Here is a 15,406-nt window from a genome sequence, read left to right on the forward strand (position 1 = left end):
GAGGTTACTCATTTTTTAAGTATTTAAAATCCAGCATTGTTTACCTCAATGTTTACTTGCTAGCACTCGTCTTCTTCCCTGTCTTTGCTGCTGCATTGCAGCAAAACTTGGAGCGTTACTGCCACCTGTTGATCAGCTGCATAACCACGAACCTGTGTCACGTACAGGGACAAAACTACATAGTTTCAATAGCGATATACAACTCGATCAGAAACCTTCCACTCAGTCTTGAACACTTTATTAAACATTCAGTGAAGTGGGAGACATGTTGTGCCCAGCAAATAAAATGTAACAAAACACAAAATATTTGCCTTCTTTTTTTTTCAAATTGACGAAATTCGTTGGAATTTTAAGAATTTTTAAGAAATATTTTTAAAAAATTATATAAAAAAACTTATGAGACACAAATTGATTTCGCAACTATAGTATTTATATAAATATAAGATCTTTAAGGATATCTGCAGGGAAATGTAGGCAACTGACACAATCAAATGTTTATCACTGATGATGTAACTGTTGGGCTATAAAGCGTAAATTAAGTGTGGTGACATAAAATAATCACAATGACAATAACTTCCATGAGTGATAACATGAGATTAAAATAAACTATAGAAAGACGTCACAATATTTAAAATGCAGCTGCAATGCAAAGAGGGGGGAAATGCCTCTTAATAAGGTCTACAAAGTCATGCTAAAATCTCAGTTGACTCCCACAGCCACATGAACCACATCGCTATGATTCCTCGTTACGGTGTTTGTTTAAAAGCCAGTGTCCAAACCGAGCGCACACACGCGCAGGAGAGGCTGCCTCTCCTCGCTGTGTGTGTCTGCAGCACACAGACTGAGATAAGGCGAGGAGGAGCTCAGCCACCATACGCTCGTCCGCGTAACCGGGAGGCTGTTAGATGCACTTGGATTACCGGGCAGTCAACTGTCACCGCTCATAACGGCTGCAGACCGGCGCCCTGCCCGGCGCTCCTCTCCCGCGCGCACCGCCGGTCGTTAAACCATCCGATTAAAAGATATTTACCTGGGCAGTAGAAGCGTTTGATTGATTTTTATTGTGGGTTTTATCTCCGTGGATGCAGAAAAAAAGTTTTTATTGACGCGGCGTTTAAAAGGAGCGCAGAAGCTTGGAGTCAGTCTCTGAGGAAGGACACCTTCTCTGAACCTCCTCAGCATCTGTTTGTCTCACTCAGAATCTGTTCAAGTAAGGTAAGTCATCCACTGATAATTCACCTTTTAACTTATTCAAGTCACTGCTTCAAGAGGAGTAAATATCAGCCAGCTGCGTTGATCATATTTCCACTTTTGTCAGTCACTTTAAATCCCAATATGCCTCATTTTCTGTCACGTTTTTGGGGCTGATGAAGGAGAATCCCATTTTCTTTGCATTGCATGACCGTGACTGTTGACGCAATATGAATTGGATTTCCATTTCCCCGTGTTTAATGCTGTTAAAGGGATTATTATAGCATGTAGATTGGGTGTTTTAATCTAAGCTTAGCTCAAGATGCAAGCAAGAGGAAACGACAGAAAATGCAGAGTGTGACTCATACTCGTGTTGAGCTGTCTGTGATGCTCTATTTATAAGGCTGAAAACTCAAGTGGAGGCTGGGAAGAGTTCTCATTAGGTTTAAATTGTAACATGCATGCATTAAAGCAGCACAGCATGTCTAATTCTTTGGTTTTGTAAGCATCTTCTGAAGTAATTCTAGGAAATGCAATGATCCATGGGGTGTTTAATATAGGTTAATGCGCAGAAATTCCATATATGACTTCTGCAGATTGGATTCTTCTGGTGAGTCAATGCAAATTTATAAAAGGATTTTCTTTAGTGGAATACAAACTGCGCACGTAAGGCAGCTTGGAGGCTCTTCTCTGCAGCCAACGACATGTGAAGGAGTGCGTTACAGATGAATCCTTTACGTCACACTCAGATACACAAACACGGAATAGTTTCATCCATACAGGCTCCTGCTTCTCTGAAGAGGAAGAACAAAAAGGGAGATGCTTTTGTAATCAATATAATTCTACATGTGAATAAAAGAAATGAGCCATCACGCAGCGCACACTGCACAAAAGTAGACGCGCACGTATATTAAAGGTCAATCATGCAACCTTTCTGCACTTGCAGTATTAATCATTGTGCCAAACAGAAAGAGCGCAGCGTCGGCGTGGTGGGTGAGAAGAACGCAGATTTTTGCTTTATTCTCAGAAAAAGCTGGGTTATTTTTTCCACGGAACAACGACTTCTCTCCCGCGTGAGGATTTTTGACACCACTTTCAAACCACCCTCATGAATTCACACGCATTTTGATTATATGAACAAATTCGTGGAAAATAAGCATTCCTTCATGCGCCCACTTTTCTGGACCCACAGGCACGGAAGCAAAATAATCCAAAATCTTCAGCGAAAGCTGCGTTCCTGCTTCAGTTCACTCTCCAGCTGTGGCAAAAAAAAAAAAACAGCAGAAAGTGAAGAGTCATTCCTTGAAGATGTTTGCGGCTATATTGGGAATCTTCTTTTGGGGATTCCTTTGTGTTTGCGTAAGCCTGTCTGAAGTAATGGCTTGTGTCATCCAGGGTTTTATAAGAGAGTGACTTCAGTGAGCTCCTCTGCACATTCAGACATACAAATATAGTGTGCAGTACAGATGAAGACAGGAATAGCAGCAGACACACAGGCAGGCTGTCAAAGAAGGAGAGAGAGACGTGCAGACGGACGGGTTGAGATGTGTACAGCGCCCTGCAGTGAGCCAGGCCCGTCTGGAGTCTGGGAGATAAGTTTGTCATTTATCATCCCACATGCTGTCTGTCTGGTCGGAGACAGGCGAGCGAGCAAGAGGCAAATTGGCTCCCTGTGTGAAAGGACAGGAGCAAAAGAAATAAGAGAAAGAGAGAAAGAGAAAGGTCTGCATAAAAAGATGATAAAAGGAAAGAGATTCAGAGGAATGTGTCCCCTGTGAGTTGGATATCAGTGGTCATAAAAGTGTTTGAAGGAAGAGGAGGGCAACGCTTTTGTCTCTTATTTTGGACCGCGATATTCTTGTCATCGCTTCGGGAATCCAGTATTTACACACTGCACAAATCCAAATACGCACTTGCTCTCCTCTCCCGTCTCCCTCTCTTACGCACACATCATGTAATTGAGTCCCATCACTCAGGGAAGGTCAGCAAGAATATCCTCTCCCTGTTGTTATTCCTCAATATTAATCAAGCTAATGCCCCATGTTTTATTCAAAGGTACATGCGATGACCCACAATGTCAGTCTATCGCAATCACGGACGAGACACGAGACAAAGCTCAATTTACTGCTGAGGACTAACATAGATACTTATCCTGCTGCTCTCTGCGCAAAGCGAATCAGAGGAATCGTGTGAATTAGCATGATTCTGGTGTACAACTGTCGATGGGAAAAGCCCACTTCACTGACCCCGAGCTGCCGTGGATGATGTGGACAATTTTGCTGTCACGCAATTAACTTCTTGCATTGGCTCTCATTGAAACGTTTGAGAGAGGAGCCAGGCTAAATGTTCCGTACATCAGTGTGTGGTTTATCCTTTTCCTCTACATAATAAATAGTGCTGTTTTGCTAGAACCAGAGATCAGGCTTTTCTTCTACGAAGGACACGTAGAAGTGGACAGCTGCGTCTGTGTGAAATGATAAAGACATTTACAGAGCAGCAGGAGAAACAGAAGTTGACGGCGCTCAAACGAGCGAGCAACCTGGACTTGTTCTAGGACGCGATTAAAGTTAAGTGTTGCAATATGTGCAGCACAACTGCAGCCACTCTTTCATGTCGGCTCTCAGTTCTCCGTAAGGGTCATACTTTATTCAGTGTTCATAGTATTGTCGTAAAACTCAATTTCACAGTCATCTGTCGCAGTTATCTCTGCACTGTTTACTGAGTGCAGGTGGTAAGATGAGAAGCTTTAGAGGAAGAGGAGATCTGCATGTGATTTATGACTGAACTCAGTGGAGACACCAGGAAAGAGATGCACATGACAGAAATGAAACACAAATTATTTCAGCCTGGTTATTTAATATAAAGTGATGCAACTCCTGGAAAAAATGCTGCATCTAAAAGCTTCATATAGTGAGCAGTTGTATCAATAGGTGGTGCTAGAATAGAGTGAATGACTCATGGCTCAGGAAACAGAGAGGGCCATACAACAGATGTGAAATGTGTGCGTTTGTGACGAAGCGAGACATGTGGACCTACCATTTTCTGACGGTTTAACATTTCCATGAAAATGTCATTGTGCCTCCTCCGTACGATGATATCTTCCCTCCTTAAATACCTGAATTTAATTTACGTCACCAGAACTGAAGCTGCACAGCTAACGCAAAAAAAACGTGCTCCCTAACATCCTCGATCGATCGAATGATCCCTGTCTGAATTCACGAGGGGCGAGGAACATGCTGCTCCATGTTAGCTTTTTATTATCTGTACAGATCAGATTATATGTCATGAAACATAAAGAGTAATTTGTTGCAAGGGTTCAAAATGATTTGCCTGGGTTAGTGTAACTTAATGGACAGCTGTCTCAAACAGTAATTTAGCTCGTTAGCGAGCAGCATTGAAAAAGACTGGTTAAGCCTCTGTACATTGGACTTTTGATGCTAATTTAATTCTCCAAAATGGTTTATAAATTTCCACAAGGCTGAGAAAGCTGTTAACACCTTTTAAGCAACCAAAAAAATCCTCAGTTTAGGCTGCCTGTAACAAGTAAACAATGACTCTGCTAAATGTTTTCTTGCTAACAGCAAACTCGTTAGCTGCAGACTTTACCGGTACTAATCCAACACAAAGCAAACAATGAGGGTGAAAGCAGCAGCCTAAAGTTTCTTTGGGTATTATCAAAGTACTGTATATTGTTAATCTAAAATTCTGTGATTAAGAACTTATTTTCTAGCAACTTTGAAAGTAAAAAGGAACAAACACGTCTGTGTGAAGCTTCTAATTAGCACGCTAATGTCTGTACGCTTCTTTTCCTTGTCTGATTTTCTCTTTTGAACTTTGCTGGTGTTTGCTACTCACTTGCTGCTTTTATTCTCCTTTTTATCCTTGACAATATCCTCTCTACTCTTCTGTTTGTGTACTTCTTTATCATGTCTTTACCTCCTGCTTCTCCTGTCTTTTTTCTTTGTTCTTTCCCTCTGGTTGAGTTTATAAGAGGCCGGACTGACACTGCAGCCTTTCTCATCCTATTTCATTTCATTTTCTCTGTCCCTGTCTGTCTCCTCCTCTCTCTTCATCTCTGTCCTCTCACTCTTTGTCCTTCACACTTAATTGCATTCTCAGTCTGTCTGTATTGCTTCCAACCTCCCACCTTTTCGCCTAAATCTTTTCACTTTCTCCCTCCGGTGTTTACTTGGAAAATACTTCCTGGAGGTTTTACGTGCCAAAGTGACAACCCCTGATAGCTTCCTGTCGCTTGGGGAGACACGCTGGCACAGAGCGAGCGTTATTTAGGGTCCCTGACACAGATGGTGCAGACTGATGGCTTATCCTGGAATGATCCTTTAAACTTGTTCAAATAATTTTTCGTATTTCAAGTTGTTCTGGTTAAAAATACAAGGTCCTGAATTTTAGAAAACGCCTGGTTACAATTTTCGCAAAACAAAAAAGAGAGATCAATCTTTCATAATGTCTGTAATCTTCATTAGAGTAAGCTTCCTATCTGTCTGTGTTCATGTCAGATCTTAGTTGCTGCTTCCCAGCCAGGTGTCCAGATTATCACTGCAGATATGCTTGTCCTTTATTTTCCATAAACACTGACATTTAGAGTAACGCACTGGATCACATCCTCAGTATCTGGCAGTCTCCCATGGCACTGATGCATCTGTGTGCAAACGGGCAATCTGTCAATGGTGGCATAGATAGTGATCTTTGTATTAATGACAACACAGACATGTTTACATACTTAACATGTAAAAAAAAAACATGAAAAGGTCAGTGAAGAGATAGCTCAACATTCATGGGGAATAGACTAATTTGCTTGCCTGATGGAAGTTGGCTGAGAAGATTGATGTAACTTTCACGTCTGTACATAACTGTAACTACATATTTAGCTTAGCATAAACACCTAGCCTGGCTCTGTCAGAACGTACCAAAATGTACTCACAAGCCTCCTTCGAAGCTTTTCTTGGCCAGGAACCGTGTCACTGTTGCTAACTCACTACTTCCTGCCAAGAAAATAGTTTTAAGACTTTATTTTTCAATTCATTGTCCCAATTCAGGGGCTACAGCCTTCAAAGGACGCTTTTGAAGGCCGATTGCGTCAAAGTGGCGCATCAAAGGCTGTCCCATTTCGAAGGCTCCTTCAGATGTGGCCAAGAAATGCGTCCTCCTTTTCACGGGCCACGAAGGATTCATCAGGGGCATCCTTCGCGGCCCAATGCATCCCGAGATGCATTGAACGGCAGATGGCTGACTCTTACGCGGCAGAGGAATACACTTTTAAATGTATGTGTAATGTAAGTTTTTGGTTTCAACTCAATCGAAGAGCTAGCTTTACACATGTCTACAAAAACGAAAGGGCCCTTGAAACCAATTATCTTTCAAATAACAGGTTAACTTACTTGACGTTATATGCTGGCTAGTTAGCCCACTAGTTACTGCTTTAAAATAATTGGTTGAGTTATGTGACGTTAGTTATGCTAGCTAGTTAGCCCGCTAGCTACCACTTGCTGGGCGACAGGAGTGGCATTTGGTGACACAAGAGTAAGGGTGGGAACAGCTGGTGAGGCAAACAGGAAATCCTCTGTAGACCAGTATGGCTTTAATTGTGTATGGTGGTCAGGTTATGAATGGCGCATCCTCCATAGACCGCCTCCTTTGAAGGCTGCAGCCTCTGGATTGGGACACAGCTTGTACGCTAAGATGACTGTATGCTACAGTACAGACAAAATTGATTGATTGATTGATTTTCTTGTCAAAAGAAAGCAAATTTTTCCCCAAATTCTATACTTCCTGTAATATTCTGCATACTCAAAATCAGCAGGAAAGAGCTGATTCAAAGTGATGTTTGGTGTGTAATAACGCGACAGACTGGTGGGTAAGTTGGTGTTTCAGTCAAAAGTGAAGAATATAGAACACACGCACTAGAAAAGAGAAAGACAGGAGGTACACCTTGATAAAAAAGTTTTGATCAATGAAAAAAAAAACGACAGCAGATGATCCAGAAAATGTTTCGAGGCCCAGGGAGATAAGACCCCTTCTGAAAGACCCCTGCTGCTCACCATTGAAGTCTCTCTCAGGGGGCCTGAAAGCGAGCACAGTGTGGTTGGCAGTAATTAAAGTAGCTTACGTTTCCCTCCAAGGGCAGCTCTCTGCGTGTGCTGTGAGACATTGTTAATTCTGACTTATTACAATATCCCTCGACTACCAGACCGCTCATTGATTTCCTTTGCCGTTTGGCTCTTGCTCATCCTGATTTTGGCTCTTATTTCAAGTCCGCCTATGAATCACAGGGTCGGCTATAATATCGGGTGTAATCGCCTCCAATTAAGGTTTCTGTGATTGATCGGTGGCAGCCAGGGAAATATCTTATGCTGACTTTGTGAGATGTGGCCACTGATTTTCTCCTCTCTTGCACACAGTCAGATTCTTTTCATCGGTTGGTTGGTCAATTTTTCTCTGGAAATAAGGAGGTGCATTTTAAGTTTAGTGCGACCTTGACGGTGTGAAAAAAGCAGCAGGATGTTACTTTTTATTCCCGTGCTCTTTGTCGTCAAACAGGTGGTATTTGCGCAAACACACTCACCCTGCATAAAGCTTGTGAAACCTCAAACGCTGCCTCTTTCAGCTGTAGCAATGACGTCCATTCAACACTGACGTCCTTTTTTTCTTCACAGATCGAATGTGCACACATTGAAAAGTAGCTTGTGCGACAGATGCGCTGTTTGCAGTTACAGTAAAAGAGAGTCAGAGCATTTGAAGGTTTGGGCTTATTCTTTGTCTGTGGGTCTGAGGGGCCTCAGAATGAGGCTTCAGGGGCTTGTTGAGCAAAGAGAGTGATTTGCAGCGTGACTGCTCTGTTCTTGAGGAGCTTTCTGCTCTCTCTTACTCCACTGTCTCGTTCATAATTTGTCTCTTATCGCCTCTAATGTTAATTGAATGCTTTCTTTCTATTTGTTTATTCCCTCCTCTTTTAATTTCTTTACATTTGTCCCTCTGGTCACAGTATTAAAGATCTGTGAGAGCGCTCGAGCTCCTATTTTAATTATCCTGCTGGCTGCTGTGTGTACTCGTGATAACAGCACCCATCTCTCTCACTCCTCGCCTGTCTCCCCCTCTGTCTGTTTACAGCTTGTAGCACCCAGACACATCCCACTCTTTGACCCAACGGAGCGTGCTAGGAACACTGTGCCCAGAAGGGAATTGTGGTTAATGCCTTTCGGCCAAGTCCAGCGACAAAATACTTCTTTAATTGGTTTCCCATAGCCCTCAGCTGCAGTGTGCTTGCTTTCCCATTGCACACGGTTGCATGTGGGAGTTAGCGATGTAGGACAAAAGGCATGTATAAATGGGATCTTTATGCATCTTTGCTAAAAAGTTGTTCTAGTATTGGCATATAATATTACTCTCCATACTGACTTGATCCAGTCAGGAATATTCAGGAGTTTTGAGCAGACTTAAAACCTAAAATGCAAAAAACTACAGTTTGATAAACTTGTTCCGACTCGAGCTAGCTAACCTGTAGATACATTCATACCTTCATGTGATTATTTATCTTTTTTTCCGTCCTCATAAGTCTCAGTGACTCATAAAAAAATTTGCATTCTTTTGAAAAACACATTTAAAGTGGAAAGAAGAGCAAAGGCCGAGAGGCAGAGGCCTCCTGAGGAAAGGGTCCTCCCTCGCAGTGATAATTGAACGCATGCTGTGAACGAATGTGTGCATTAATTCTTTACTTTATCGCTGGGATTGAAAAGGCAAGGTTATCTTTAAGATGTGAATTATGATCTGCAGATGGAAAGAGGGAATGGAGAGAGCCGTACAGTTAGTCACTCAGGAGAGAAACTCGGTGCAGGCCTCGGCTCAGACCATCTGTCTCCATCTTTCATCGCTCTGAACTCGCTCGGATGATCTCGGGGGGAAGTTTTCCTGCTCATGCTAATTTAAAATAGAGAGTTTGAATTTTTGTTTTCAAGTAAAACATGAAAGTAACTTTAGAGAAATTAAAGGGTTTGGAAATTAAACCTTACTCTCTTTGAAAGTTACTTTTTCTCAATTATAATAGAATTGAGAAAATATCACGCAATTTAAAAAGAGCAAATAAGAACTGAAAACAGAACATTACAGGTTAGCTCTATTCAACTATATTATCATGTCTTGGGACAATAATAAAAATGACTTTTTCATAGTGCTTAAATGTTACACATTTACAACCCAACATGTGTATTTTATGGGTCTTTGGGAGTTGTTAGTCCTTGGTTAGGATGCATGTATGTGTCTTCATTAAGATATTCATATTTTAATGGTAAAATATATAATGTTTTCTAAAGTGTAAATCAGTTTTAATATGAAAGACAGTCAAAGTGTTGAGGTTTTTAATGTAATAACTACAATAACTACAGATGAGTAACTATTATAAATTCTAATGTATTTTCATTTTGAATTTAACTTCATAACTTAAAGCTCCTGTGAGGAGTTTTTCGCTGGTTATGAAACAGACTGAAAAAAATTCTGATGACTCTATATGAGCTACAAAATCAAACCAGACCATCAGCGACAACATTGACTTTTTCTATATAGTTATTTTAATGCCTGGAACTTCCGTGCGGGGGGTAGGTGTCAGATGAAGCGATTAACTGCTTTGTTTACAATTCCAGGGCACAAATTTAAAGTGAGTGATGCATATGTCTGTTAAAGAAAGCAGGGTCAACACTTAAGAATGTACAGGACAAAATCAGCAAAGAGATAAGAGGTACGGCTTTGTCCACCGGGGGCGCCAAAATCAACACAAACTGAAAGTTCCTCACAGGAGCTTTAACAATGAAAACAAGGAATTAATAATCCTGATAACACTTACTGTAGTTCCTGTTTCATTTCAGTATTTGGAATGTGTGCCCAAACTTCTTTGTTATTATGATTAATTCAGTGTGACTAAATCCTTATTAATAATCTAATCCTGTTCATGTGTAAGCAGGACCCTTTGAGCTGAAAGAAATTAACAAAACAGCACAAAAAGAATTTGAAGAATTCACAAGTGACATAATTTCACTTGTTAATTACCAAATTACAACTCTGGTACTTAGTCACTTTTTAATAACATTGTTCTACATAAAGCCATGTGGTGTTAGAGGCACTCTGTAACAGCTCGTCTTCACGCTGAACTTAATTTGGATGGTGCTAATGGATTATTATGAGGCGGGCTGTAATAGTAACAGTGCAGAACATCAGGCGCATCAGTGTACATCCATCCACTGATTAGTTAATAGTGGGGCAATTTGCAGCGTACTCTGCTGCCCGGACTCGTCCTGGGCTCTAAATGGCTGCCACGAGCACGGCACAGATAATGGTAATGGTATCAGACGGAGAGGAAATGGGAGACTCTCGTCACCTCTGTGAATATATGTGGTGGTGTGTGTGTGTGTGTGTGTGTGTGTGTGTGTGTGAGTGTGTGTTAATACAGGAGTATGTGGACTGATGTGAAGCCAGCAGGACATTTCTTCTCTAGCCAACCCACATGTGCTAAAAGATACCTACCATCACCACTGAAAAGGACTTCAGTTCAAATAAACCACATTGAACTCTTAGACTAAATAATCACACTGCACATCAAGCGTCCAGAGAAAGAGGAAGCTTTAAAACAGATTACCTACTTTATGTTTTATTTCAATTGGCTTCAATCAAAAATTCTAAGACATATTATTGAAACTGAGCCTGAAATACAGAGTGGTTATTTCATTTGGACGCAAGTACTAAGTCATTCTAAGCAGATATTTTAGTTCATTGCCTTTGCATGTTAGTGTCCATGCTTCTTTATTGTTTCACAACTATGAGTGCTGCTGTTTTTGTGCTGTTTTTTGGACTGTAGAGGGCATGCCTGCACACACCAATCCACACATCTTTTCTCTTTCACAACTAAGCAATCACAAAAATCAAAATGTGTGGAACGCGTTTCTTTAAATATGGAGTCTTGAATTTAGCAGCATCGGTTTTTCGTCGCTGTGCTAACAGCGCTCTCAGTTGAAAATAGTTCAACTTTTAGAACACTTCCGCGTTCGTCAATGTCACCTCTTCCTCACCGACCAATCGAAATCAAGAAGGGGCGGGATTTACGACATCAACTTTGTCAACAACGATGGCCGAGGAGAAACTAATCCTTTAATTTTTTCAAGGGTACAATTTCCAGGTGTGGAGATGCTGCTAACACCAGGACACGATTCCTTTCCATTGTTTTCATGTTTGCTTTTAATAAAATTTCCTTAAATAAAAACAAATATTAAGCATACAGACTTATCGGTCACTACCAAGGGAAGAGGAAGTGCCGTGATGTAACTTTCCTAGCAGCAGTAACGAAGGTGAGAAGCGATATGAGGTTTGGGTCCTGGGCGCTGCCAGCACAAAAAGCACCGTTAGTGGACACAGGCCTGAATAGTTTGACATTTTAAAAATGAGATTAAACACATTTTTGTAAGATAACAAGACCTATACACTCAAACATGCAGGATCATTTAAAGCTACAGCGGGAGGCTGTTAGCTTAGCTTGTAGGAACAGCAGAAAAATGTTAGCGAATCTCTGTCAAATGTACAAACACAGAAGTACAAAAAAAACATTTGGACTGTTCTTGTACTCTTTGATTTTTACACTAAAAAAGATTCATAACACATTAATAAGCTTTAGGAATGCTGTTTTTGTTTGCTTCAAACAGAGCCATGCTAGCTGTTTCAAGTTTATGCTAAACCAAGCTAACTACCTCCTGGATGTAGCTTCACAATTAACATGAAAGTGGTCTTCTTGTCTAACTTTTGACAAGAAGATAAATACAAGTATTACTCTTTCTTTCAAGAGAGTTTTGCTACATTTTCTGTGCGTCCAATCAGTGTTGATGGTATGTGTTATACTGACCGAGAAAGTTCTCCTCCATGTACCAGAACGCTTTGTGTGCAGGCAGCTGCTGGCTTGGCTTGGCCGCGCTGAGTTTCTTTGGCAGTATACTCTGGCTGAAATCAATACTTATAGCTAATGTAGCCAAAACAAATTGAAATAAGTCTTTTCATAAAATCTTCTGGACTCACATTTTGAGATGCTATTTTGGCTGTTTGTAGCTAAGTTCGTTAGCTAGTTAGCAAATAGAAGTGAATCTGGGGACTACAAATTCAAGCTGACTTATCCAGTATTTAGTAATGACAAATACAGAGAAGAATCACTGCAGACCTTTTTCCCACAATACTATACTCGGATAGATGACTTTACATGTTGGGGATTAAACTATCTAACATTAGTGTTGTAGATCCTTTGGAATCATCTCGTTGATGATCATTCCAGCCACTGAAAATACTCATTAATGATGGAGGAGGTGACTGTGGGAAAGTCAAGTAGCCTGCTCCTTGCACATGAGGAATTTTGTTATCACCTGTGCTCTGACCTGCAGTCAATAATCTGCTAAAGGCAGCTTAATGTGGTTCTAACTGCAGGCGAGGGGCCAGGGCACGACCACTCACAGGCTGTGAAGGAATTATTCTCCTATTTTACATTTAGCTGCAGCCACTCGTAAATTAGGAATGCAGGTTCGTCAGACTGATAATTAAAATGGTGCTAGATTGATAAACACTAGGCCACTCTTAACACAGGTAGCAGTAGGAATAGCTAGCATGAGGCTAAAGCTACTTGAACAGATCTGCGAGGAAATGTGTGTTGAGAGCTGCGTCGTTTCCATCCATGATGTAATTAGATCCATAATTCAGGGACAATATAAATCGGCTTGCCATCTCTGGTAATGATTTGGGAACCTTATCAACGTGGGCCTGGTTTCATTCCAGGTAATTCCACTCTGACAGCGGCACTTAAGTCTGTCATTTTCTACTGCCTCTGATCAATGGTGATTTGATTTTAGTGCTTCTGAAAACTTCCCGCATTTTTGGGGGGGACTTTCGGAGCCCTTTTCCCCCCTTAACCTGCCAGACATTCTGTCAGATGTACAAAATAAAGTCATATGTCACTTAAATGGTTGTAATCATGGGCGGTATCAATATTGAGTTGGCAAAGTCAATGGCAGTGGTCTGTGTGCGTGTTTGTGGCTCTGGTCGTTGGCAGAAGAAGAATAGTTAATAGATCCACTCTTGATTGTCTTGGGCTAAAAATATCTCCAGATCTACTGGAAGAGGAAGACTTATTGTACGTGTGCATGTGTGTATGTGTGCATGTGTGTAAAAGCGATAGAGTGAATAATCAAAGCCTTTCTTCAGACGTTATTCTGCCGCTCAGTAGTTTGCAATAATTAGTTTGTTTTTGTAGACTTACTAATATGTATGTATCAAGACAAGGATTTATAATGTAGCCCATACCCCTTATCCTGTTCAGGGTCGCGGGGGGGGGCTGGAGCCCATCTCTGCTGTCATTGTGCAAGAGGGAGGGTTCACACCGGACTGATCACCAGTCAATCACAGGGCTGACACATTGAGACACATTACCTCTCACGCTCACGGACAATTTTAGAGTCATGTCTTTGGACTGTGGGAGGAAGCTGGAGTACCCGGAGGGAAAGCACGCATGCACGAGGAGAACGTGCAAACTCCGCTGCACCGTGCAGCCCCTGTAGGGAGCACAACAAGATAAATCCAGGGGTCAAAGGTTAATTAGCAGATAAGCTTATGACTGCAAGACAAAGCTACAGAATCTGTATTTCAAAATTTGTTGTAATATATACTGTATATATATATTTTTTGTGAATTTTGCCCCAACAATCTATGAAGGTAAATCACTCAGGTTACACACTGTGACGTACTGAACGCAACAGCCATCCGTCCATGGCACCCATCTAGACTAACCGGAGGAATCCCATGTAAGCACGGGGAGAAAAACTCCACACTGAAAGGCCCACTACGTTCAAACCACTGCACCACGGTGCCGCCCTAATTCCCTGCTTGTTATTAATACATGTAAATGTTCCTGTCATATTGAAACTTTTCCAGTTGTAACATTTCAGGTTGTTTATTTTCTCCCTCATTGTGTTCAATTTTAAGTCTGACATTTTATAATGACTCTTCATAACAGTGTGTTTATCTCTGCATCAGTATGAACCAGATGGGATTAGTCATTGTTTTCTTATTTATTCAGCATAAAAGAATGAAACAGATATTCGAGTTTAAGGTCAAAGCTGTCAGCCCACTGCAGTATCTGTTGACAAAGCTGTGTTACTGCTTAACGTTTGTAAGATTTAAGATCGCTTCAGAAATCCAAAACAAGAGTAAGTTTTTTTTTTTTTTAAAGAGTACATGTGCAATAAAATGTTATTAGTGAAATCAGAAATGAATCCTGCGTATGGACATATGTAGACAGATTTCAAAATAAACTGGTTACATCAAATACCTTATTAGCTGGAGAAAATGTTTGACCATAAAGCACCTGGTTTTAGGGAGAAATACCACCACATGGCTTTACCATCTCTCTCACCGTGTGTATGTGCGTGAGAGAGACACACACACTAGCACTGCCAATGCGTTTATATGAGTGTCAAGTAGGTTGTAACACTTCAGCATGTAATCACACACAACTGCAGCCAGTAATAAATTTAGCAGTACATAATTATAGATACACTTGTGCTTTGGCTACGCACACACAAACACACACAAACCCAGACAGTGAAAAAGAGACAGAGGGAGAGAGAGACTGTAAATCCTCTCATTCACACACACAGCCTTAAAGAATGCATGATAACCCTGCACCCTCCTCCTCTCTCCTCTTCTTCTGCAGCTTTGCTTAAATCTGGTCTCATTTGCATACAGTTTGACTTGAGGAAATCTCAAACAGGCAGCTGCACATAAGAAGGATAGCAATTCGTTTTAGTTTGATTATTTTGTTGTGAGTTTATTGCACATTTATTTCTGTGCAGTTTTTCTTCCATCTTATTTTCAACGTATGTCCTTGACATTATGGATTGGTGTCCTGCAGACACAGAGCGTCAGTAATGTAGATATTGACAGTACAGTAGACGTTTTATGTGGAGGAGCGGCGCGCATTGGTTTAGAGAAAGCTTCCTCGGCTCCGTGGCATTTTGCATCCATTAAATGAGATCTTCTCAGTGTGTCTGTGTGCATGTGAAGATGTGTTTTGCTGTCTTTATTTTGCAGACTTATTGGATCATGCAGGGCTGCTGTGTCCTCCGAGCCTCGACTGGAATGATTGTGCTGCGTGTCTCTGATGTGCTTTTGCTGTGCCGGCTTT

General features: G+C 41.2%; 1 protein-coding gene across 1 annotated transcript in view; it reads left to right on the forward strand.

The window, feature by feature from the left end:
* Positions 1-1,181: 1,181 nt before the first annotated feature.
* The window catches only part of calcr (calcitonin receptor), a 63,131-nt gene continuing 48,906 nt past the window's right edge, over positions 1,182-15,406 (forward strand). The window contains exon 1 of the mRNA XM_069681630.1: positions 1,182-1,215. The gene's annotated coding sequence lies outside the window, so the exon portion shown is untranslated. The remainder of the gene's footprint in view (positions 1,216-15,406) is intronic.

Source organism: Semicossyphus pulcher, unplaced genomic scaffold (assembly GCF_022749685.1).
Source record: "Semicossyphus pulcher isolate SPU_LCO1_2020_fin unplaced genomic scaffold, fSemPul1.0.p SCAF_5, whole genome shotgun sequence".
NCBI classification, from domain to species: Eukaryota; Metazoa; Chordata; class Actinopteri; order Labriformes; family Labridae; genus Semicossyphus; species Semicossyphus pulcher.